This window comes from Pseudophryne corroboree, chromosome 6 (assembly GCF_028390025.1).
Source record: "Pseudophryne corroboree isolate aPseCor3 chromosome 6, aPseCor3.hap2, whole genome shotgun sequence".
Taxonomy (NCBI): domain Eukaryota; kingdom Metazoa; phylum Chordata; class Amphibia; order Anura; family Myobatrachidae; genus Pseudophryne; species Pseudophryne corroboree.
In genome coordinates this window covers 749,151,583-749,177,662 of record NC_086449.1, presented here as the reverse complement: position 1 = coordinate 749,177,662, position 26,080 = coordinate 749,151,583, and the positions used below count along the sequence as shown (strand labels likewise).

Below are 26,080 nucleotides of genomic sequence, written 5' to 3'. Positions count from 1 at the left end.
TATCTTGATTATCACCTGCTGGGAATACAGCTTGTGAATGGCTTCCAAAACTGTCTCCCTGTCAGAAGGAGACATCGGTAAAGCCGACTTTAGGAAACGGCGAGGGGGAGACGTCTCGAATTCTAATTTGTACCCCTGAGATATCACCTGAAGGATCCAGGGGTCTACTTGCGAGTGAGCCCACTGCGCGCTGAAATTCATTGAGACGGGCCCCCCACCGTGCCTGATTCTGCTTGTAAAGCCCCAGCGTATACTGAGGGCTTGGCAGAGGCGGGAGAGGGTTTCTGTTCATGGGAACTGGCTGATTTCTGCAGCCTTTTTCCTCTCCCTCTGTCACGGGGCAGAAATGAGGAACCTTTTGCCCGCTTGTCCATGAAAAGACTGCGCCTGATAATACGGCGTCTTCTCATGTTGAGAGGCGACCTGGGGTACAAACGTGGATTACCCAGCTGTTGCCGTGGCCACCAGGTCTGAAAGAGCGACCCCAAATAACTCCTCCCCTTAATAAGGCAATACTTCCAAATGCCGTTTGGAATACGCATCACCTGACCACTGACGTGTCCATAACCCTCTACTGGTAGAAATGGACAACGCACTTAGACTTGATGCCAGTCGGCAAATATTCCACTGTGCATCACGCATGTATAGAAATGCATCTTTTAAATGCTCTATAGGCAAAAATATACTGTCCCTATCTAGGGTATCAATATTTTCAGTCAGGGAATCCGACCACGCCAACCCAGCACTGCACATCCAGGCTGAGGCGATTGCTGGTCGCAGTATAACACCAGTATGTGTGTAAATACATTTTAGGATACCCTCCTGCTTTCTATCAGCAGGATCCTTAAGGGCGGCCATCTCAGGAGAGGGTAGAGCCCTTACAAGCGTGTGAGCGCTTTATCCACCCTAGGGGGTGTTTCCCAACGCACCCTAACCTCTGGCGGGAAAGGATATAATGCCAATAACATTATCGAAATTATCAGTTGTTATCGGGGGAAACCCACGCATCATCACACACCTCATTTAATTTCTCAGATTCAGGAAAACTACAGGTAGTTTTTCCTCACCGAACATAATACCCCTTTTTGGTGGTACTCGTATTATCAGAAATGTGTAAAACATTTTTCATTGCCTCAATCATGTAACGTGTGGCCCTACTGGAAGTCACATTTGTCTCTTCACCGTCGACACTGGAGTCAGTATCTGTGTCGGCGTCTATATCTGCCATCTGAGGTAACGGACGCTTTAGAGCCCCTGACGGCCTATGAGACGTCTGGACAGGCACAAGCTGAGTAGCCGGCTGTCTCATGTCAACCACTGTCTTTTATACAGAGCTGACACTGTCACGTAATTTCCAACAGTTCATCCACTCAGGTGTCGACCCCCTAGGGCAGGGGTGGCCAACCAGTCAGAGACAAAGAGGCAAAAAAATTTGTTAGGTACATCAAAGAGCCGACATCGAGTCGAAGGCGCACATGCAAAAATGGGGTGTGGCCTTGTGCCTGCTAGGCCACGCCCCTCATATAAAATAAATTGAAAAGGCCAGATCCAACATAAAATACATTAAAAAAAGCCACTTCCACATAAAATTATTGTAAAAGCCACATCCACATAAAATATATTGGAAAAGCCAGATTCACATAATACACTTCAGCTACCCCATGTGTCACTCCAGCCAGCACCCTCTTGTCACTCCAGCCAGCACCCTCTTGTCACTCCAGCCAGCACCCTCCTGTCACTTCAGCCAGCATCCTGCTGTGTCAGTCCAGCCAGCTCCCCCACGTGTCACTCCTGCTAGCACCCTCCTGTGTCACTCCAGCCAGTTTTCCCATATATCATTCCTGCCAGCACCCTCGTGTCACTTCAGCTTCCCACAACTCATGCCATTGCAGCAGCCCCTTATGTGTCCTTTGTTTGCTGGTGGGAGTGTCATCTCTAGTATCTGGCTCCCTCAGTTCTAAGTCCCCGTAGTGCTGATGTGAGTCTTTGTGGAGTGCAGTGGTTACCGGATCTGTTGTGGTCATGTGACTTTGTGTTTTAGGAGCCACATTTGAAGAAAGAAAGAGCCACATGTGGCTCAAGAGCCACTGGTTGGCCACCGCTGCCCTAGGGGGTGACATCACTATTACAGGCAATCTGCTCCGTCTCCACATCATTTTTCTCCTCATACATGTCGACACAAAAGTACCAACATACAGCACACACACAGGGAATGCTCTGATAGAGGACAGGACCCCACTAGCCCTTTGGGGAGACAGAGGGAGAGTTTGCCAGCACACACCAGAGCGCTATATATATACAGGGATAACCTTATAGAAGTGTTTTTCCCCTTATAGCTGCTGTATAGTTAATACTGCGCCTAATTAGTGCCCCCCTCTCTTTTTTAACCCTTTCTGTAGTGTAGTGACTGCAGGGGAGAGCCAGGGAGCTTCCCTCCAACGGAGCTGTGAGGGAAAATGGCGCCAGTGTGCTGAGGAGATAAGCTCCGCCCCTTTTTCGCGGACTTTTTTTCCTGCTTTTTTATGGATTCTGGCAGGAGTTAAATGCATCCATATAGCCCAGGAGCTATATGCGATGCATTTTTTGCCATCCAAGGTGTTTTTATTGCGTCTCAGGGCGCCCCCCCCAGCGCCCTGCACCCTCAGTGACCGGAGTGTGAAGTGTGCTGAGAGCAATGGCGCACAGCTGCAGTGCTGTGCGCTACCTTGTTGAAGACAGGACGTCTTCTGCCGCCGATTTTCCGGACCTCTTCTGCCTTCTGGCTCTGTAAGGGGGCCGGCGGCGCGGCTCTGGGACCCATCCAAGCTGGGCCTGTGATCGTCCCTCTGGAGCTAATGTCCAGTAGCCTAAGAAGCCCAATCCACTCTGCACGCAGGTGAGTTCGCTTCTTCTCCCCTTAGTCCCTCGATGCAGTGAGCCTGTTGCCAGCAGGTCTCACTGAAAATAAAAAACCTAAACTAAAACTTTCACTAAGAAGCTCAGGAGAGCCCCTAGTGTGCACCCTTCTCGTTCGGGCACAGAGATCTAACTGAGGCTTGGAGGAGGGTCATAGGGGGAGGAGCCAGTGCACACCAGATAGTCCTAAAGCTTTCTTTAGATGTGCCCAGTCTCCTGCGGAGCCGCTATTCCCCATGGTCCTTACGGAGTCCCCAGCATCCACTTAGGACGTTAGAGAAAAAGCATTGGTAGAAAGGCAAAGATTTATTTGTTACGCTATCTGGATTCATTTTTGCACCACATTGTGGCAATATACTTCAGGAAGAAATAAAGTTGACAAATTCAGGGTGATACAGCAGCAACCGCCAGGATACACAATTCTGCATGCACTGATGTGTAGTTATAAGTGGATGATACATGAACTAAGAAGTGCTCATTTCTATATCATTAATTCAATAGGAACACATAAAAAAGAACCCCTCTACTTGCTGAAGGCCGCTGGTTGCTCTTTGATGTTCAGATACAGATTCAGCTTTCAGAACCCCGACATGGGGGCTAATTCAGGCCTGATCGGTGCTTTGTGTTTTTTCGCACAGCAGCTATCAGGTCTGAACTGCGCATGCAGCGGCGCATGCCAGACAGCCGAGGACAGGCAGAGGAGGCCGCTGGGCGGAAGGGGTCGGGCCGGCGGCATTTGGTGCTTTTGTACTTGTGCGACGGGGCAGGACCTGACATGCGGGGCGGACTAGCCCTGTGCTGAGTGTCCACCCGCATGTCAGGGAAGCTGATCGTAGATGTGCTAAATTTAGCACATCTACAATCAGGTCTGAATTAGACCCTAGGAGCGGAGACTGTGTCTGGTCCTCAGTTTCCTGAAACCTGACCAGGGATCTGGGAAATGAACAAGATTCTCCAAAACCAGACTATACTGGAGAAAACTGATGGCTAGTATCACCGGGCCCATGTGTATCCAGCTCTGAGGGGGCGGCTCACGTGCATATTAATTGTTTATCACAGAACTGGAATAAATTCCGGAGAACAACGGAGAGAGCGACTACACTGAAGGTTATTTGAATGAGGGCAGGGGTAAGCAGCCAGTTTTAGTCTGTGAGACACAGTGGGAGACCATATTCATTTGAAGGAACCCCAATAAATATAAAATGTGTTAGGCTTGGTACACACTTGACGATACGCATCCGATGTATCATCCAAGCCGGTGGGTCGGACAAATATATCATTCATATAGTCCAGTGTGTACACACTATATCATTAACGACGCGTGCTCCCGCAGGTCGCTGACGAAGTCCAATATCTTTAGTTCTAGCCCTGAAATCTAAAGATATTGGACAACACTGCATACACCTGGATGTGGGTGCATGCCGTCATTGACGATATCGGTGACGATATCGTTCAGTGTGTGTGTCCGATATCGTTACACTTGACGATGTAGCATTATTATTCGCATCGACAAGCGTGTACCCAGCCTTAAAAAAAGAACAATCACAGGTAAATTTACTACAGGAAAGAGGTCTGTACTCTTTGCAGCTATGCAATACATATCATTATGGAAGCCTAAGTAGGGACACTATACACTCCCACAGACAGTGTGGACAGGTCACACAGTGTGGCACTGACATCTGTATCACTCCACTCACATCTGTTACACTTTTCTAAACCCCACTGCAAAGATCTGCTTTCAGCCCCCCCCTGCAGCACATTTCTCGACCACACCATCCAAGACCTGCTGTGGATAAGCACAAGATGGCTGTCAGGCAGCGTCAGCTGAGAGTCTCTCACAAGAGTATGTTCCACAGTACAGTGACGGTCTGGCAGTGACTCAAACTGCAGCCAATTCATCTTGTGCCATTGACCTCACTGTCACAGTCCCCACATCCACAGTGCGACCTGATGCAATGTGCATCCCACTGAACGTGCCTGTTTAGTGTAGGCCGTATATTGCTGGTGGCGTATGTTGTACAATAATGTTGCATACAGTAAGCTATACATTCAAGTCTTAAAGGTGCACAGGCAAAACACAAATCATGACGCTGACATCAAACTGGATTTGTGTTATGCGTTCACTATGGGGGAGATATATAAAAGCTCGGAGAGCGATAAAGTGGATAGAACTAAGGGGGATATTTACTAAGCAGGATAAGAGCGGAGAAGTTGTGCATGGCAACCAATCAGCACTGAGGTAACATCTATAATTTGCATACTATAAAATGATACAGAGCTGCTGATTGGTTGATTGAGCAACTTCTCCACTGGCTCACTTCTCCGCTCTTATCACTGCTTAGTAAATGTCACCCTAAAGTACCAGCCAATCAGTGTCTAAATGCAATGTTACAGGTTGTTTGAAAAATGACAGGCACTGATTGGTTGGTACTTTTATCGCTCTCCAATGTTTGATACATCTCCCTCTATGTGAGAAAATCATGGGCCCTTTTAATGTATTTTTTATTTTTTTGTTTTGACAGTGCTCATTTAAAAGCACTCAGCACATAGTTGGTACTAAAATAAGAAAAAAAGCAAAAATAGTATAGACACCATAACAACAAACTGATCCGTGGTTACAGCAGGAGTCAACAGGTTTAACTGCTAGTTGGGACCAGGGAATGTAGGCAGCTGTCAATGTTGTTCAACTCGTCCTGCATATTTCATATATTTTAGCTGGCCCAGAGTTTGGATCAATCATTAACCTTTCCCCAAGGTCTTGTCTGCAGAAGCGAACGATTGTATCTGCCTCAGGCTCCAAACTTTGTGCCAGGGGGGAGTCCAGCGACATTATTAGACAATTCATGGCATATTAATAAGAAATAAACACATACGGTATGCCTGGTGGTATCTAGTGATTATTATTATTTTTACCCTACAGCTGTCCTCACGCACACCTTAGCGTATTATATAAGTTTTGCTTTTTTTTTTTCAGGAAAACTAAACAGCAGGGGACATCAGGCCAATCATGTATTTCCCATTACGTCGGTGTGGCCAGGCCCCAGTACCGAGCCAGCTCCCCCCACATGGCTGATGACGGGTGCAGCAGTGAAGGGGTTAACCCATGTGCTGCGGCTCTATATCTAAATACACTAATAGACACTAGGGGGTAAATTTACTAAGATTCGTATTTTCCCGTTTGAGGTCAAAGTTCAATCACGAATGACATCGAAAGTGTAAATATGCAACTTTTTGAATTGATTACGACTAATTTACTAAGCTGCCGTATTCTGCATTTTCGGGTTTTCCGATGTCGATGTCATTCGTTTTTTTTGGCAGTGTTTTACGTGAGTGACTTGTAAAACACTGCCGACTTTAATACAATGAATCTCGGCCGGATCTGAGAGATCCGTGCTGGGCTTCATTGTGCAGCTTGTAAAAAAAAAAAAAAATGTTTAAATGTTAAAAAAAAATTGCGTGGGGTCCCCCCTCCTAAGGCAAACCAGCCTAGGGCTCTTTGAGACGATCCTGGTTGCAGAAATATGGGAAAAAAATGGACAGGGGTTCCCCCATATTTAAGCAACCAGCATCGGGCTCTGCGCCTGGTCCTGGTTCCAAAAATACGGGGGACAAAAAGAGTAGGGGTCCCCCGTATTTTTGAAACCAGCACCGGGCTATACAAACAGGATAAAAAATAAGATTTTACTTACCGATAAATCTATTTCTCGTAGTCCGTAGTGGATGCTGGGGACTCCGTCAGGACCATGCTGGGGACTCCGTCAGGACCATGGGGAATAGCGGCTCCGCAGGAGACAGGGCACAAAAGCAAGCTTTTAGGATCACATGGTGTGTACTGGCTCCTCCCCCTATGACCCTCCTCCAAGCCTCAGTTAGGTACCGTGCCCGGACGAGCGTACACAATAAGGAAGGATCTTGAATCCCGGGTAAGACCCAAACCAGCCACACCAATCACACCGTACAACTTGTGATCTGAACCCAGTTAACAGTATGATAACAATGAAGTAGCCTCTAAAAAAGATGGCTCACAACAATAATAACCCGATTTTTGTAACAATAACTATGTACAAGTAATGCAGACAATCCGCACTTGGGATGGGCGCCCAGCATCCACTACGGACTACGAGAAATAGATTTATCGGTAAGTAAAATCTTATTTTCTCTAACGTCCTAGTGGATGCTGGGGACTCCGTCAGGACCATGGGGATTATACCAAAGCTCCCAAACGGGCGGGAGAGTGCGGGTGACTCTGCAGCACCGAATGAGAGAACTCCAGGTCCTCCTCAGCCAGGGTATCAAATTTGTAGAATTTTACAAACGTGTTCCCCCCTGACCACGTAGCTGCTCGGCAAAATTTTAAAGCCGAGACCCCCTCGGGCATCCGCCAAGATGAGCCCACCTTCCTTGTGGAATGGGCATTGACAGATTTTGGCTGTGGCAGGCCTGCCACAGACTGTGCAAGCTGAATTGTACTACAAATCCAACGAGCAATAGTCTGCTTAGAAGCAGGAGCACCCATCTTTTGGGGTGCATACAATATAAACAGCAAGTCAGACTTTCTGACTCCAGCCGTCCTGGAAATATATATATATATATATATATATATATATATATATATATATTTTTAGGGCCCCGACAACGTCTAGCAACTTGGAGTCCTCCAAGTCCCTAGTAGCCGCAGGCACCACAATATGTTGTTTCAGGCGAAACGCTGACACCACCTTAGGAAGAAACTGGGGACGAGTCCGCAGTTCTGTCCTGTCCGAATGGAAAAACAAATATGAGCTTTTTTTAAGACAAAGCCCCCAATTCTGACAATCGCCTGGCCGAGGCCAGGGCCACAACATGGTCCCTTTCCATGTGAGATATTTCAAATCCACAGATTTGATCGGTTCAAACCAATATGATTTGAGGAATCCCAACACTACGTTGAGATCCCACGGTGCCACTGGAGGCACACAAGGGGCTGTATATGCAATACTCCCTTGACAAACGTCTGGACTTCAGGAATTGAAGCCAATTTTTTCTGGAAGAAAATCTACAGGGCCGAAACTTGAACCTTAATGGACCCCAATTTGAGGCTCATAGACACTCCTGTTTTCAGGAAGTGCAGAAATCGACCTAGTTGAAATTTTTTCGTGGGGCCTTCCTGGCCTCACCCACGCAACATATTTTCACCACATGTGGTGATAACGTTGTGCGGTCACCTCCTTCCTGGCTTTGACCAGGGTAGGTATGACCTCTTCCGGAATGCCTTTTCCCTTAGGATCCGGCGTTCAACCGCCATGCCGTCAAACGCAGTCGCGGTAAGTCTTGGAACAGACAAGGTCCCCGCTGGAGCAGGTCCTTTCTTAGAGGCAGATGCCACGGTTCCTCTTGTAACAGACATGGTTCTTGCTGAAAGCAAATCCCATCTTAGCTCCCGAGGCCATTAGTCCTCTGTGAGCATCTCTTGAAGTTCCGGGTACCAAGTCCCTCTTGGCCAATCCGGAGCCACGAGTATAGTTCTTACTCCTCTACGTCTTATAATTCTCAATACCTTGGTTATGAGAAGCAGAAGAGGGAACACATACACCGACTGTTACACCCACGATGTTACCAGGACGTCCACAGCTATCGCCTGAAGGTCTCGTGACCTGGCGCAATACCTGTCCCGTTTTTTGTTCGGGCGGGACGCCATCATTTTCACCTTTGGTCTTTCCCAACGGTTCACAATCATGCGGAAAACTTCCCGATGAAGTTCCCACTCTCCCGGGTGGAGGTCGTGCCTGCTGAGGAAGTCTGCTTCCCAGTCGTCCACTCCCGGAATGAACACTGCTGACAGTGCTATCACATGATTATCCGTCTAGCGAAAAATCCTTGCAGTTTTGACCACTGCCCTCCTGCTTCTTATGCCGCCCTATCTGTTTACGTGGGCGACTGCCGTGATGTTATCCCACTGGATCAATACCGGCTGACCTTGAAGCAGAGGCCTTGCTAAGCTTATAGCATTACAAATTTGCTCTTAGCTCCAGTATATTTATGTGGAGAGAATTCTCCAGACTTGATCACACTCCCTGGAAATTTTTTCCCTGTGTGACTGCTCCCCAGCCTCTCAGGCTGGCCTCCGTGGTTACCAGCATCCAATCCTGAATGCCGAATCTGCGGCCCTCTAGAAGATGAGCACTCTGTAATCACCACAGGAGAGACACCCTTGTCCTTGGATATAGGGTTATCCGCTGATGCATCTGAAGATGCGATCCGGACCATTTGTCCAGCAGATCCCACTGAAGAGTTCTTGCGTGAAATCTGCCGAATGGAAGCGCTTCGTAATAAGCCACCATTTTTTACCAGGACTCTTGTGCAATGATGCACTGACACTTTTCCTGGTTTTAGGAGGATCCCGATTAGCTCGGATAACTCCCTGGCTTTCTCCTCTGGGAGAAACACCCTTTTCCTGGACTGTGTCCAGAATCATCCCTAGGACCAGCAGACGTGTCGTCGGAACAACTGCGGTTTTGGAATATTTAGAATCCACCCGTGCTGTCGTAGAACTACTTGAGATAGTGCTACTCCGACCTCCAACTGTTCTCTGGACCTTGTTCTTATCAGGAGGTCGTCCATTTTCTTTGAAGACGAATCCTCATTTCGGTCATTACCTTGGTAAAGACCCGGGGTGCCTTGGACACTCCAACGGCATCGTCTGAAACTGATAGTGACAGTTCTGTACCACGAACCTGAGGTACCCTTGGTGAGAAAAGCAAATTTTGGGACATGGAGGTAAGCATCCCTGATGTCCCGGGACACCATATAGTCCCCTTGTTCCCAGTTCGCTATCACTGCTCTGAGTGACTCCATCTGGATTTGAACCCTTGTAAGTGTTCAAATTTTTCAGATTTAGAATCGGTCTCACCTAGCCTTCTGGCTTCAGTACCACCCTATAGTGTGGAACAATACCCCTTTCCTTGTTGTAGGAGGGGTAATTTTATTATCACCTGCTGGGAATACAGCTTGTGAATTGTTTTCAATACTGCCTCCCTGTCGGAGGGGGACATTGGTACAGCAGACTACAGGAACCTGCGAGGGGGGAAACGCCTCGACATTCCAATCTGTGCCCCTTTGATACTACTTGTAGGATCCAGGGGTCCTGTACGGTCCCAGCGTCATGCTGAGAACTTAGTAGAAGCGGTGGAGGGCTTCTGTTACTGGGAATGGGCTGCCTGCTGCAGTCTTCTTCCCTTTCCTCTATCCCTGGGCAGATATCTTATAGGGACGAAAAGACTGAGGCTGAAAAGACGGTGTCTTTTTCTGCAGAGATGTGACTTAGGGTAAAAAACGGTGGATCTTCCAGCAGTTGCCGTGGCCACCAGGTCCCATGGACCGACCCCAAATAACTCCTCCCCTTTTATACGGCAATACATCTTTGTGCCGTTTGGAATCTGCATCCCCTGACCACTGTCGTGTCCATAAACATCTTCTTGCAGATATGGACATCGCATTTACTCTTGATGCCAGAGTGCAAATATCCCTCTGCGCATCTCGTATATATAGAAATGCATCCTTTAAATGCTCTATAGTCAATAAAATACTGTCCCTGTCAAGGGTATCAATATTTTTAGTCAGGGAATCCTACCAAGCCACCTCAGCTCTGCACATCCAGGCTGAGGCGATCGCTGGTCACAGTATAACACCAGCATGTGTGTGTATACTTTTTAGGATATTTTTCTGATAAGCATGTGAGCGCCTTATCCACCCTGAGGGGTGTTTCCCAATGCGCCTTAACTTCTGGCGGGAAAGGGTATACCGCCAATAATTTTCTATCGGGGGAAACCCACGCATCATCACACACTTCATTTAATTTATCTGATTCAGGAAAAACTACAGGTAGTTTTTTCACCTCACACATAATACCCTTCTTTGTGGTACTTGGAGTATCAGAAATATGTAACACCTCCTTCATTGCCCTTAACGTGTGGCCCTAAAGGAAAATACGTTTGTTTCTTCACCGTCGACACTGAAATCAGTGTCCGTGTCTGGGTCTATGTCGACCGACTGAGGTAAATGGGCGTTTTTACAAGCCCCTGACGGTGTCTGAGACGCCTGGACCGGTACTAATTTGTTCGCCGGCCGTCTCATGTCGTCAACCCACTTGCAGCGTGTTGACATTATCACGTAATTCCATAAGTAAGCCATCCATTCCGGTGTCGACTCCCTAGAGAGTGACATCACCATTACAGGCAATTTGCTCCGCCTCCTCACCAACATTTTCCTCATACATGTCGACACACACGTACCGACATACAGCACACACATAGGGAATGCTCTGATAGAGGACAGGACCCACTAGCCCTTTGGGGAGACAGAGGGAGAGTTTGCCAGCACACACCAAAATGCTATAATTATACAGGGACAACCCTTATATAAGTGTTCCTCCCATATAGCATTTAATATATATGTATATCGCCAAATCAGTGCCCCCCCTCTCTGTTTTAACCCTGTTTCTGTAGTGCAGTGCAGGGGAGAGCCTGGGAGCCTTCCCCTCAGCCTTTCTGTGAGGGAAAATGGCGCTGTGTGCTGAGGAGAATAGGCCCCGCCCCCTTTTCGGCGGGCTTCTTCTCCGGAGATTGTGAAGTCTGGCAGGGGTTAAATACATCCATATAGCCTCAAGGGCTATATGTGATGTATTTTTCGCCATACAGGTATTCTACATTGCTGCCAGGGCGCCCCCCCCCGCGCCCTGCACCCTCCGTGATCGCTGTGGGAAGTGTGCTGACAGACAATGGCGCACAGCTGCAGTGCTGTGCGCTACCTGAGGAAGACTGAAAAGTCTTCTGCCGCCTGGTTCCGGACCTCTTCAATCTTCAGCATCTGCAAGGGGGTCGGCGGCGCGGCTCCGGGACGAACCCCAGGGCGAGACCTGTGTTCCGACTCCCTCTGAAGCTAATGGTGTCCAGTAGCCTAAGAATCCAATCCATCCTGCACGCAGGTGAGTTGAAATTCTCTCCCCTAAGTCCCTCGATGCAGTGAGCCTGTTGCCAGCAGGACTCACTGAAAATAAAGAACCTAAAAACTTTTTCTAAGCAACTCTTTAAGAGAGCCACCTAGATTGCACCCTTCTCGGACGGGCACAAAAACCTAACTAAGGCTTGGAGGAGGGTCATAGGGGGAGGAGCCAGTACACACCATGTGATCCTAAAAGCTTGCTTTTGTGCCCTGTCTCCTGCGGAGCCGCTATTCCCCATGGTCCTGACGGAGTCCCCAGCATGGTCCTGACGGAGTCCCCAGCATCCACTAGGACGTTAGAGAAAAGCAGGTCTGGTTTTTTTTAGCACTTTTTCACGATTTGTATTTTATCACGGCAGTGTTTGGCTATTGTCGGCAGTGTTTGTGTTTTGCACTTTTTAGTAAATTACCGATTTCTAGCAAATTGCAGGCGAATTTGACCGATGGTGTATTGATTCGTGATTTTTTCCTAGGACTTCCAAAATATTACGAATGCCCTCATCACTGCCGTGATTTTTGCTTAGTAAATTACCGAGATGACACTTTGAAGAAAAAACGGCATCTCGGTCAAAATCGGGACCTTAGTAAATATACCCCAAGGTGCCGGATTTAAAAAATATATATTTTAAATAAGTATTTTGCTCTACTGCAACTTGGACCCTCTCTGGCGGCCGTGGCAGTGATGTGTGTTGTTAACCCACATCCTCCAACATCTCTGAGATGAAAACCGGTACAGATGAGGATATGGGGCGTGGCCACGAGAAAAGGGGGTGTGTCCCCTCAGCGCTGCTATAGAAATCTATAGCATTCAGGAGACACTGCACCCAGTACAGCCCATAAACAAAAACAGTACTGTACCGGCAGGGTATGTTAACCCTGTATTATGTGAAGTCGCTGCAGCCTGGATAGTCCCGGTGCTGCAGGGCTGTGTGCAGACCACTGAGGTCCAGCACTACAGGGAAGCAGAGAGACGCTGCAGCTGGGACGTAGTCCTGGGGCTGCAGGGCTAGGGGGCCAGGGAGAGCCAGCACCCTGTACCCCCTGTGCTGAGAGGGGACAGTAAGGAGCACCTTCAGCCAAACTAAGTGCAGTGCCACAGCACGTAAAGCCTGGTGCAGGCACCAGGTGTCTATGTTACAATGTAAAAAGGTTACTAAATGCGTTTATTCAAAATGCACTTACTCTCTTCACTGGTAGTCTAGGGAGAATACAGAGCTCTCTGTGGGCTGCTGGGTCCCCCCAGCCCCTTTCCCAGTGAAACAGAGGCGGTCATTCCGAGTTGTTCGCTAGCTGCATTAGTTCGCTGTGCAGCGATGAGGCAAAAAAATGGCACTTCTGCGCATGCGTACGCGCTGCATACTATTACAGCGAACAATGTAGTTTTACACAGGGTCTAGCGATGCTTTTCTGTCACACAGGCAGCCGCAGAGTGATTGACAGGAAGAGGGCGTTTCTGGGTGTCAACGGACCGTTTTCAGGGAGTGTTCGGAAAAACGCAGGCGTGCCAGGGAAAACGCAGGCGTGGCTGGGCGAACGCAGGGCGTGTTTGTGATGTCAAAACAGGAACTGAACAGTCTGAAGTGATCGCAAACGATGAGTAGGTCTGAAGCTACTCTGAAACTGCACAAAATTATTTTGTAGCCGCTCTGCGATCCTTTCGTTCGCACTTCTGCTAAGCTAAAATACACTCCCAGTGGGCGGCGGCATTGCGTTTGCACGGCTGCTAAAAACTGCTAGCGAGCGAACAACTCGGAATGACCACCAGAATGCCTTCTCTTGTATCCTCAGACCTGAAAGTAGCATGAGAAGGTAGAGGGAAGGCTGCATAATACAGCCAGCTATGTGGTTTAAGGTAGCTCCACAGCTTCCCCTTCGTGGCCAGAAAATTCTTTGCCTTGGGACCTTGTTGCACAGATTCAGGCTTCGGGTGGCAGGCTTCGTCCCTTAGCAGTATCCTGGAAGTCAGATTTGGAGGGAACTTTCCCTCACTCTAGGTCAGGGGTGGCCAACCAGTCAGAGGCAAAGAGCCAGAAAAGATCCGTAGTAAAGGGCAAGAGCCAATGGGGGTAATTCTGAGTTGATCACAGCAGCAAGTTTGTTAGCAATTGGGCAAAACCATGTGCACTGCAGGGGGGGGAGCAGATATAACATGTGCAGAGAGAGTTAGATTTGGGTGGGTTATTTTGTTTCTGTGCAGGGTAAATACTGGCTGTTTTAATTTTACACTGCAATTTAGATTTCAGTTTGAATACACACCACCCAAATCTAACTCTCTCTGCACATGTTACATCTGCCCCCCTGCAGTGCACATGGTTTTGCCCAACTGCTAACAAAATTGCTGCTGCGATCAATTCAGAATTAAGCCCAATATCATGCGCGCGCCGTAGGCGCACGCACAAAAATGGGGGCATGGCCTAGTTTTCACAAAGCCACACCCCATTTTTGTGCGCGCACCTTTCGGTATGGCATTTGTAGGAATATGACCTTGTGTCATAACCCCGTTTTTAGTCATGTTGTACAGTGCCACATACATATAATGCCCCAGTACAGTGCCACATACATATAAAAATGCCAAAAAATGGGTGCCTCCACACTGCCAGATACATATACCCCCCTCCACAGTGCCAGATACACATATGTCCGCACAGTGCCAGATAAATATATGCCCCCAGTGCTAGATACACATGCCCTTGCAGTACCAGATAGACATGCCCCCACAGTGCCAGCTATGCCCCCAGTGCCAGATACACATGTCCCCACAGTGCCAGCAATGCCCACAGTGCCAGATACACATGCCCCCACAGTGCCAGATATGCCCCCAGTGCCAGATATGCCCCCAGTGCAGATACACATGTCCTTACAGTGCCAGCTATGCCCCCAGTGCCAGATACACATGTCCTAACAGTGCCAGATATGCCCCCCAGTGCCAGATACACATGTCCATACAGTGCCAGCTATGCCCCCAGTGCCAGATACACATGTCCTAACAGTGCCAGATATGCCCCCAGTGCAGATCCACATGCCCCCACAGTGCCAGTTATGCCCCCAGTGCAGATCCACATGCCCCCACAGTGCCAGCTATGCCCCCAGTGCAGATCCACATGCCCCCACAGTGCCAGCTATGCCCCCAGTGCAGATCCACATGCCCCCACAGTGCCAGCTATGCCCCCAGTGCAGATCCACATGCCCCCACAGTGGCTCCCCCCCCCCCCCACAAGTGCTGCTCACCATTGTGCTGCTGCTGTGAGGGGAGGGGATGAGAGCGCAGCGCGCGCCTCTCCTGTTCCTCTGACTCCGGCGGCTGTGTCTATCTTCAATTCAGCGCCGGCCCGTGAACCAATCAGAGCTCGCGGTCTGGCAGCCAATCAGGAGCTTAGCTGCCGGACCGCAAGCTCTGATTGGCTCATGGGCAGGCACCGAATTGAAGATAGACACAGCCGCAGGAGTCAGAAGGACAGGAGAGGCGCACGCTGCGCTCTCATCCCCTCCCCTCACACGCCGGAGAGACTGTAGATTAACACACAGCAACTTCTAAGCCTTAGAAGTTGCTGTGTGTCGGGCAGCGGTGGCCAGGAGCGGATCGAGCCGCATGCGGAGGATGAAAGAGTCGCATGCGGCTCGAGAGCCGCGGGTTGGCCACCGCTGCTCTAGATGTTCCAATACCTGGGCGTCGCCTATAACTGCAGGTGGGTTCATGTACAGAGCGGTGACCCCTTCCCACTGTCCATTAGGAACAATATTAAAGGTAAGCATGCCTTGTGCATGCCAGACACATGCACTTAACTTGGTAAAAACCACAAGGTGGAACTATCCCCTGTGGTTTTGTGTGTTGGATTAGGATACAAGGAGGTCTGGCTGCCCTGTCTGGGGTGTATCTTCTGTGACATCAAGAAGAGTTGTACTGCTGTTAACATCTGTATGCTGTATTCCCCAAAGCAATATCTGCAAGGAAACAGTCTTTTTGAAGACTTTTTGAGCAATAAACATTTGGGGGGTCATTCCGAGTCGATCGTAGCTGTGCTAAATTTAGCACAGCTACGATCAGGCACTCAGACATGCAGGGGACCGCCCAGCACAGGGCTAGTCCGCCCCGCATGTCAGTGCCGCTCCCCCTTACCCCCCGCAGAAATGCAAAAGCATCGCTTTTGCATTCGAGGAGTAACTGCATTTGAGGAGTAACTCCTCTGCTGCCCGGGTTGCAGCTGCTGCGTGTGATGTCACGTAGCCGCTGCGGCCTCCCCCCCCCAACGGTCTGGCCACGCCTGCATTGGCCGGACTGCGCCCCCCTAAACAGCAGCTTAACGCCGCCGTCCAGCCCCCTCCCGCCCAGCGACCGCCTATGCCTGATTGACTAGGGTACAACAGCCTTCGGCCGTACAGCATGCGCCAGCGCACTGTGGCGCCGGCGCATGCGCAGATCCAACCCGATCGCTGCGCTGCGATAAACTGCAGCGAGCGATCAGGTCGGAATGACCCCTTTGGTCTCCAAGATGACTGCATCTGTATCCTGCGACAAAAGGATTGTGCCAAACACAATTCCGTTCTCCGGCTGCTCCAAGTTGAGCCCAGTGTCTCCAAGTTCCGCCCTCTGCCAGTTACCGAGCAGGGTCTGCTACATGGTGAGGGACAAGTGGGAAATAGCTAACACCAATCAGTAGGTGTGGCTGCAGCCTGTCTACGCACTAGCTGCAGAAGCGGTAACAGGTGCCGACTGAAGAAGCCTGGTGGTGGCAGCAATGTGCATTGGGTGGAGTCACTAAAAGGCAGTTACTGATGGTAAGAGGGAATCCTCTATTGGTCCAGTGGGAAGAAACAAATCTGTGATCACTAGGCGCAGCGAGGTGTATCCGGCCACAGTCGATAAACAGAAAGAAATAAACACATATCAGAAATAACACTTCTCCAGATTTTTTTTTTTTACAATGACTTTTATTGATATATCTGGGAATAATTAATTAGCTGTTTTAATTATAAAGCGTATTGTGCCACAATGGCACTTGGTAAAGCCAAGTTACAGTTCTTAAGTTTATACTTAGAACCCCTGTTTGGGCATTTATGTAATTATTTTGCCACAAAGTGCCGTCTCTGAGTGAATGCAGCATGATGAAGAAGCAGTGGTATGATAGTAAATTCTGGGGCTCTCAGACAGGGAGTACATCAATATGCATTTGCCAATTTGACACTCTTTCTACAGCAATTACAATCCTCTGCTCCTGCTGTCTGGTACGTAACAGTTTCCCTGACAAGCAGAGAGATCAATTCTTTCTGCTCCTAAAATACAGATTAAATTATTATTAGATTTATCTGTTGCAAATAGGTTGTCGTATTAGGAAACGCTAATTGATTACTCTTATTTGGTGGACAGGACAGTGCGCCTACATTTTAAAGGGAACTAATGAAGAATAAATAATTTCACTATAAATATGCCACTAAACACACAACCACCGAAGTGTACATACACAAACACCCTAGTGGGCATAAACACACTCAGGCACCGCACCCCCCCCCCCCCCCCCACACACACACACTAAACCTCATACCCAGGTACCCAACTTCAAAAACACACCCAATTTCACACACTGCACACAGATAGCTAACTTCACACACCCAACTTCAAACATATACCCAATGGCCCTCATTCCGAGTTGTTCGCTCGCAAGCTGCTTTTAGCAGCAGTGCACACGCTAAGCCGCCGCCTACTGGGAGTGAATCTTATCAAAATTGCGAACGAAAGATTAGCAAAATTGCGAATAGACACTTCTTAGCAGTTTCTGAGTAGCTCCAGACTTACTCGGCATCTGCGATCAGTTCAGTCAGTTTCGTTCCTGGTTTGACGTCACAAACACTCCCAGCGTTCGGCCAGACACTCCCCCGTTTCTCCAGCCACTCCCGCGTTTTTCCCAGAAACGGTAGCGTTTTTTCGCTCACACCCATAAAACGGCCAGTTTCCGCCCAGAAACACCCACTTCCTGTCAATCACATTACGATCACCAGAACGAAGAAAAAACCTCGTAATGCCGTGAGTAAAATACCTAACTGCATAGCAAATTTACTTGGCGCAGTCACACTGCGGACATTGCGCATGCGCATTAGCGACTAATCGCTCCGTTGCGAGAAAAATATAATGAGCGAACAACTCGGAATGACCCCCAATGTACACACATCTGTCATACATACATACATATGCACCCAACTTCTCACACACATACATATACACACTCGTCAAACATACATACATACATACATACCATACATACATACACACCCAAATAACGGGATCCGGTCTGAAGATCGACAGTGTCTAGGTCGACAATGTTTGGGTTGACCACTAGTGGTCGACAGTTACTAGGTCGACATGTTTTCAAGGTCGACAGGGTTTCTAGGTCGACATGTCAAAAGGTCAACATGAGTTTTTCACATTTTTTTTCTATCTTGAACTTTTTCATACTTAACGATCCACGCAGACTACGATTGGGAATAGTGACCCGAAGCATGGCGAGCGAAGCGAGCCATGCGAGGGGACACCGTGCATTAATTGGGCTTCCCGGTCACTGGACGGAGAAAATTACACCAAAGAAAAAAAAAAGAAAAACTCATGTCGACCTTTTGACCTGTCGACCTAGAACATGTCGACCTAGAAACCCTGTCGACCTTCAAACCCTGTCGACCTAGTGACTGTCGACCTATATGTTTGGGTTGACCCAAACATTGTCGACCTAGACACTGTTGATCCAATGATCCACACCCCAAATAACAGGTACTCAATGTCACACAGGTAGGCATCCAACTTCACACACAGGCACCAATCTTTACACACATACACACAACTCTAATTCCCACACATAAATACATACACACAACTGCTCATATATAAATTAATCTTTATTTAAATACATACAAACACACACACACACACAAACACCTGCTCATACTGTAAACACCCTGACATATATTTTAGTACATGGAAATAAATGCATTGCAACATACTGTGAACGGAATGAGTAGGGTTTTTGCACAATTTATGTCTTAAATGATCACTAAAAGAGGTGCATAGTGTAAGTCATTCTGCTCAGGAAGCCTATTCCATTGTTACTATCTAGCTTTAAGAAGAATTGGCCAGCCCTCATTATTTGGTCAAATTAGAATGTGGACATCTTACGTAAAACAAGAAACAAATACAGCAAAGGGTAACAAATAAAGATGTGGATTGGACGAAATGTGACCATTTTAATAATTTGTCTCAGTCGTCCACCAACACCTGCAGCCATGTCTGTTTTACAGCTTGTCCTTCGGTGATAGGTCCATGGCAGAGATGGATTTATTTAGACTTTATGGGGCCCTAGGCAAGATAACGGTTTGGGCCCTACCCCCCCAGAGTCTAGAAGACCTCGTGGTGTAAAGCCCATTCGTTTGCATGAATGGTGTGTCGACTGAGAAAATAAGATTTTACTTACCGATAAATCTATTTCTCGTAGTCCGTAGTGGATGCTGGGGACTCCGTCAGGACCATGGGGATTAGCGGCTCCGCAGGAGACAGGGCACAAAAATAAAGCTTTAGGATCAGGTGGTGTGCACTGGCTCCTGCCCCTATGACCCTCCTCCAAGCCTCAGTTAGGATACTGTGCCCGGACGAGCGTACACAATAAGGAAGGATTTTGAATCCCGGGTAAGACTCATACCAGCCACACCAATCACACCGTACAACTTGTGATCTGAACCCAGTTAACAGTATGACAAACGTAGGAGCCTCTGAACAGACGGCTCACAACAATAACAACCCGATTTTTTTTGTAACAATAACTATGTACAAGTATTGCAGACAATCCGCACTTGGGATGGGCGCCCAGCATCCACTACGGACTACGAGAAATAGATTTATCGGTAAGTAAAATCTTATTTTCTCTGACGTCCTAGTGGATGCTGGGGACTCCGTCAGGACCATGGGGATTATACCAAAGCTCCCAAACGGGCGGGAGAGTGCGGATGACTCTGCAGCACCGAATGAGAGAACTCCAGGTCCTCTTTAGCCAGGGTATCAAATTTGTAGAATTTTACAAACGTGTTCTCCCCCGACCACGTAGCTGCTCGGCAGAGTTGTAATGCCGAGACCCCTCGGGCAGCCGCCCAGGATGAGCCCACCTTCCTTGTGGAATGGGCCTTGACAGATTTAGGCTGTGGCAGGCCTGCCACAGAATGTGCAAGTTGAATTGTGCTACAAATCCAACGAGCAATCGTCTGCTTAGAAGCAGGAGCACCCAGCTTGTTGGGTGCATACAGTATAAACAGCGAGTCAGATTTTCTGACTCCAGCCGTCCTTGAAATATATATTTTCAATGCCCTGACAACGTCCAGCAACTTGGAATCCTCCAAATCGCTAGTAGCCGCAGGCACCACAATAGGCTGGTTCAGGTGAAACGCTGACACCACCTTAGGCAGAAACTGAGGACGCTTCCGCAGTTCTGCCCTGTCCGAATGGAAAATCAGATATGGGCTTTTATACGATAAAGCCGCCAATTTTGACACTCTCCTGGCTGAAGCCAGGGCCAGTAGCATGGTTACTTTCCATGTAAGATATTTCAAATCCACCGATTTGAGTGGCTCAAACCAATGGGATTTGAGAAAATCCAAAACTACATTAAGGTCCCACGGAGCCACTGGGGGCACAACCGGGGCTGTATATGTAGTACTCCTTTTACAAAAGTCTGGACTTCAGGAACTGAAGCCAATTCTTTCTGGAAGAAAATCGACAGGGCCGAAATTTGAACCTTAATGGACCCCAATTTGAGGCCCATAGACAATCCTGTTTGCAGGAAATGTAGGAATCGACCCAATTGAAATTACTCCGTGGGGGCCTTCCTGGCCTCACACCACGCAACATATTTTCTCCAAATGCGGTGATAATGTTGTGCAGTCACCTCCTTCCTGGCTTTTACCAGTGTAGGAATGACCTCTTCCGGAATGCCTTTTTCCCTTAGAATTCGGCGTTCAACCGCCATGCCGTCAAACGCAGCCGCGGTAAGTCTTGGAATAGACACGGTCCCTGCTGAAGCAGGTCCCGTCTTAGAGGTAGAGGCCACGGATCTTCCGTGAGCATCTCCTGAAGTTCCGGGTACCAAGTTCTTCTTGGCCAATCCGGAGCCACGAGTATCGTTCTTACTCCCCTTTGCCGTATAATTCTCAGTACTTTTGGTATGAGAGGCAGAGGAGGAAACACATACACTGACTGGAACACCCACGGTGTTACCAGAGCGTCCACAGCTATTGCCTGAGGGTCTCTTGACCTGGCGCAATACCTGTCCAGTTTTTTGTTGAGGCGAGACGCCATCATATCCACCTTTGGTTTTTCCCAACGGTTCACAATCATGTGGAAGACTTCTGGATGAAGTCCCCACTCTCCCGGGTGTAGATCGTGTCTGCTGAGGAAGTCTGCTTCCCAGTTGTCCACTCCCGGAATGAACACTGCTGACAGTGCTATCACATGATCTTCCGCCCAGCGAAGAATCCTTGCAGCTTCTGCCATTGCTCTCCTGCTTCTTGTGCCGCCCTGTCTGTTTACGTGGGCGACTGCCGTGATGTTGTCCGACTGGATCAACACCGGCTGACCCTGAAGCAGGGGTTTTGCCAGGCTTAGAGCATCGTAAATCGCTCTTAGCTCCAGTATATTTATGTGAAGAGACATCTCCAGGCTTGACCATACTCCCTGGAAGTTTCTTCCCTGTGTGACCGCTCCCCAGCCTCTCAGACTGGCATCCGTGGTCACCAGGACCCAGTCCTGTATGCCGAATCTGCGGCCCTCTAACAGATGAGCACTCTGCAACCACCACAGAAGAGACACCCTTGTCCGTGGCGATAAGGTTATCCGCTGATGCATCTGCAGATGCGATCCGGACCATTTGTCCAGCAGATCCCACTGAAAAGTTCTTGCGTGAAATCTGCCGAATGGAATCGCTTCGTAAGAAGCCACCATTTTTCCCAGGACCCTTGTGCAATGATGCACTGACACTTTTCCTGGTTTTAGGAGGTTCCTGACTAGCTCGGATAACTCCCTGGCTTTCTCCTCCGGGAGAAACACCTTTTTCTGGACTGTGTCCAGAATCATCCCTAGGAACAGCAGAAGTGTCGTCGGAAACAGCTGCGGTTTTGGAATATTTAGAAACCACCCGTGCTGTCGTAGAACTACTTGAGATAGTGCTACTCCGACCTCCAACTGTTCTCTGGACCTTGCCCTTATCAGGAGATCGTCCATTTTCTTTGAAGAAGAATCATCATTTCGGCCATTACCTTGGTAAGGACCCGGGGTGCCGTGGACAATCCAACCGGCAGCGTCTGAAACTGATAGTGACAGTTCTGTACCACGAACCTGAGGTACCCTTGGTGAGAAGGGCAAATTGGGACATGGAGGTAAGCATCTGTCCCGGGACACCATATAGTCCCCTTTTTCCTGGTTCGCTATCACTGCTCTGAGTGACTCCATCTTGATTTGAACCTTTTTATGTAAGTGTTCAAATATTTCAGATTTAGAATAGGTCTCACCGAGCCGTCTGGCTTCAGTACCACAATATAGTGTGGAATAATACCCCTTTCCTTGTTGTAGGAGGGGTACTTTGATTATCACCTGCTGGGAATACAGCTTGTGAATTGTTTCCACTACTGCCTCCCTGTCGGAGGGAGACGTTGGTAAAGCAGACTTCAGGAACCTGCGAGGGGGAGACGTCTCGAACTTCCAATCTGTACCCCTGGGATACTACTTGTAGGATCCAGGGGTCCACTTGCGAGTGAGCCCACTGCGTGCTGAAACTCTTGAGACGACCCCCCACCGGTGCGCTTGTACGGCCCCAGCGTCATGCTGAGGACTTGGCAGAAGCGGTGGAGGGCTTCTGTTCCTGGGAATGGGCTGCCTGCTGCAGTCTTCTTCCCTTTCCTCTATCCCATGGCAGATATGACTGGCCTTTTGACCGCTTGCCCTTATGGGGACGAAAGGACTGAGGCTGAAAAGACGTTGTCTTTTTCTCCTTTATACGGCAATACTTCCATGTGCCGTTTGGAATCTGCATCACCTGACCACTGTCGTGTCCATAAACAACTTCTGGCAGATATGGACATCGCACTTACTCTTGATGCCAGAGTGCAAATATCCCTCTGTGCATCTCGCATATATAGAAATGCATCCTTTAAATGCTCTATAGTCAGTAAAATACTGTCCCTGTCAAGGGTATCAATATTTTCAGTCAGGGAATCCGACCAAGCCACCCCAGCGCTGCACATCCAGGCTGAGGCGATCGCTGGTCGCAGTATAACACCAGTATGTGTGTATATACTTTTTAGGATATTTTCCAGCCTCCTATCAGCTGGCTCCTTGAGGGCGGCCCTATCTGGAGACGGTACCGCCACTTGTTTTGATAAGCGTGTGAGCGCTTATCCACCCTAAGGGGTGTTTCCCAACGCGCCCTAACTTCTGGCGGGAAAGGGTATACCGCCAATAATTTTCTATCGGGGGAAACCCACGCATCATCACACACTTCATTTAATTTATCTGATTCAGGAAAAACTACAGGTAGTTTTTTCACACTCCACAAAATACCCTTTTTTGTGGTACTTGTAGTATCAGAAATATGTAACACCTCCTTCATTGCCCTTAACAAGTAACGTGTGGCCCTAAAAGAAAAATACGTTTGTTTCTTCACCGTCGACACTGGAGTCAGTGTCCGTGTCTGTGTCTGTGTCGACCGACTGAGGTAAAAAGACGTTTTAACGCCCCTGACGGTGTTTGAGACGCCTGGACAGGTACTAATTGGTTTGCCGGCCGTCTCATGTCGTCAACCGACCTTGCAGCGTGTTGACATTATCACGTAATTCCTTAAATAAGCCATCCATTCCGGTGTCGACTCCCTAGAGAGTGACATCACCATTCCAGGCAATTGCTCCGCCTCCTCACCAACATCGTCCTCATACATGTCGACACACACGTACCGACACACAGCACACACACAGGGAATGCTTTGATAGAGGACAGGACCCCACTAGCCCTTTGGAGTGACAGAGGGAGAGTTTGCCAGCACACACCAAAACGCTATAATTATACAGGGACAACCTTTATATAAGTGTTTTTCCCTTATAGCATCTTAATATATATAATCATATCGCCAAATAAGTGCCCCCCCTCTCTGTTTTAACCCTGTTTCTGTAGTGCAGTGCAGGGGAGAGCCTGGGAGCCTTCCCACCAGCATTTCTGTGAGGGAAAATGGCGCTGTGTGCTGAGGAGAATAGGCCCCGCCCCCTTTTCGGCGGGCTTCTTCTCCCGTTTTTCTGAGACCTGGCAGGGGTTAAATACATCCATATAGCCCCAGGGGCTATATGTGATGTATCTTTTAGCCAGTATAGGTATTTCATTGCTGCCCAGGGCGCCCCCCACAGCGCCCTGCACCCTCAGTGACCGCTGGTGTGAAGTGTGTGACAACAATGGCGCACAGCTGCAGTGCTGTGCGCTACCTCATGAAGACTGAAAAGTCTTCTGCCGCCGGTTTCTGGACCTCTTCACTTTTCGGCATCTGCAAGGGGGTCGGCGGCGCGGCTCCGGGACCGGACTCCATGGCTGGGCCTGTGTACGATCCCTCTGGAGCTAATGGTGTCCAGTAGCCTAAGAAGCCAATCCATCCTGCACGCAGGTGAGTTCACTTCTTCTCCCCTAAGTCCCTCGTTGCAGTGAGCCTGTTGCCAGCAGGACTCACTGTAAAATAAAAAACCTAAAAACTTTTTCTAAGCAGCTCTTTAGGAGAGCCACCTAGATTGCACCCTGCTCGGACGGGCACAAAAACCTAACTGAGGCTTGGAGGAGGGTCATAGGGGGAGGAGCCAGTGCACACCACCTGATCCTAAAGCTTTATTTTTGTGCCCTGTCTCCTGCGGAGCCGCTAATCCCCATGGTCCTGACGGAGTCCCCAGCATCCACTAGGACGTCAGAGAAAATTATTTATTTATTTTATTTATTACCAGTTATCTATATAGCACACACATATTCCGCATCGCTTTACAGAGAATATTTAGCCATTCACATCAGTCCCTGCCCCAGTGGAGCTTACAGTCTATATTCCCTATCACATGTACAAACATGCACATTCATGCTAGGGTTAATTTTTGTTGTTGTGATCCAATTAACCTGACAGCATATTTTTGGATTGTGGGAGGAAACCCACGCAAGTACGGGGAGAATACACAAACTCCACACAGTTAAGGCCATGTTGGGAATTGAACCCATGACCTCAGTGCTGTGAGGTAGTAATGCTAACCATTACAACATCCGTACTACCCGCTTCCCAGTTTAGGACTCCCGGAATGAATACTACGGACAAGGGGTGGTATTCATGTGACCGGTGGTCGGGAGACCGACGGTCACATGACCTCCACCAACATCTCGCCCCCTCACTATCCCGATGGTTGGCATGTGGACCAACAGGGACTATTTCTACTCGTGGGTGACCACAACACCCACAGAGTGGGAATAGAACCTGTGGCGACCACAATGGGCTTGCTGCACTCGTAACCCCAACCCCCCCCCCCCCCTCCCGGGATCCCGGCGTCGGTATGCTGCCAGGATCCCGGCGTCAGTATGCCCCGCCGGTCAACCATACCACACCCGCGGACAAGGCTGGATGATGAAGCTCTGCCCACCTTAACGTGTGGCTTACCTCCTTCACTGATTTTTGGCTGCGAGTTCCTCCCTCATAGGGGTTCAACTTGAACCTGTGACTGCCTCAGATTATTCAGGAGGCTTTGGTGAAAGCTAAAACATAATCCATTTTGAACCAGATCCTGAGAGGTTAACCCAGGTTTGCAAGACAAACATGAAATGAGTGTTGGTGCTGCTGCAGAGAGTGTATGCTCCTCACCCTTGCCTCTCTTAGACATGATAAATAAATCACACACCTTTACAGTGTTAACTACACAATTTGTGACTGCAATCACTTTAAAATTTGACATACAATACAATTCCTCCCTGCTTTGCACCAGCATTGAGGATCAGAATACACAAAAACTGGCAGAATTATAGTAGCGTTTGCAGGGAGAGTTCCTGACGTCAATTCCGGTCCCGGACAAGCTGAGGTGATCGCAGCGGCTGAGTAAGTCCTGGGTTACTCAGAAACTGCACAAGATCTTTTTGTACCGCTCGGCTGTACATGCGATCGCACACTTGCACAGCGAAAATACA

At 48.7% G+C, this 26,080-nt stretch overlaps 1 protein-coding gene across 3 annotated transcripts in view; it reads right to left on the bottom strand.

The window, feature by feature from the left end:
• Nucleotides 1–26,080, bottom strand: part of RNF130 (ring finger protein 130) — a 532,281-nt gene that overhangs the window by 356,817 nt on the left and 149,384 nt on the right. The window lies entirely within an intron of this gene.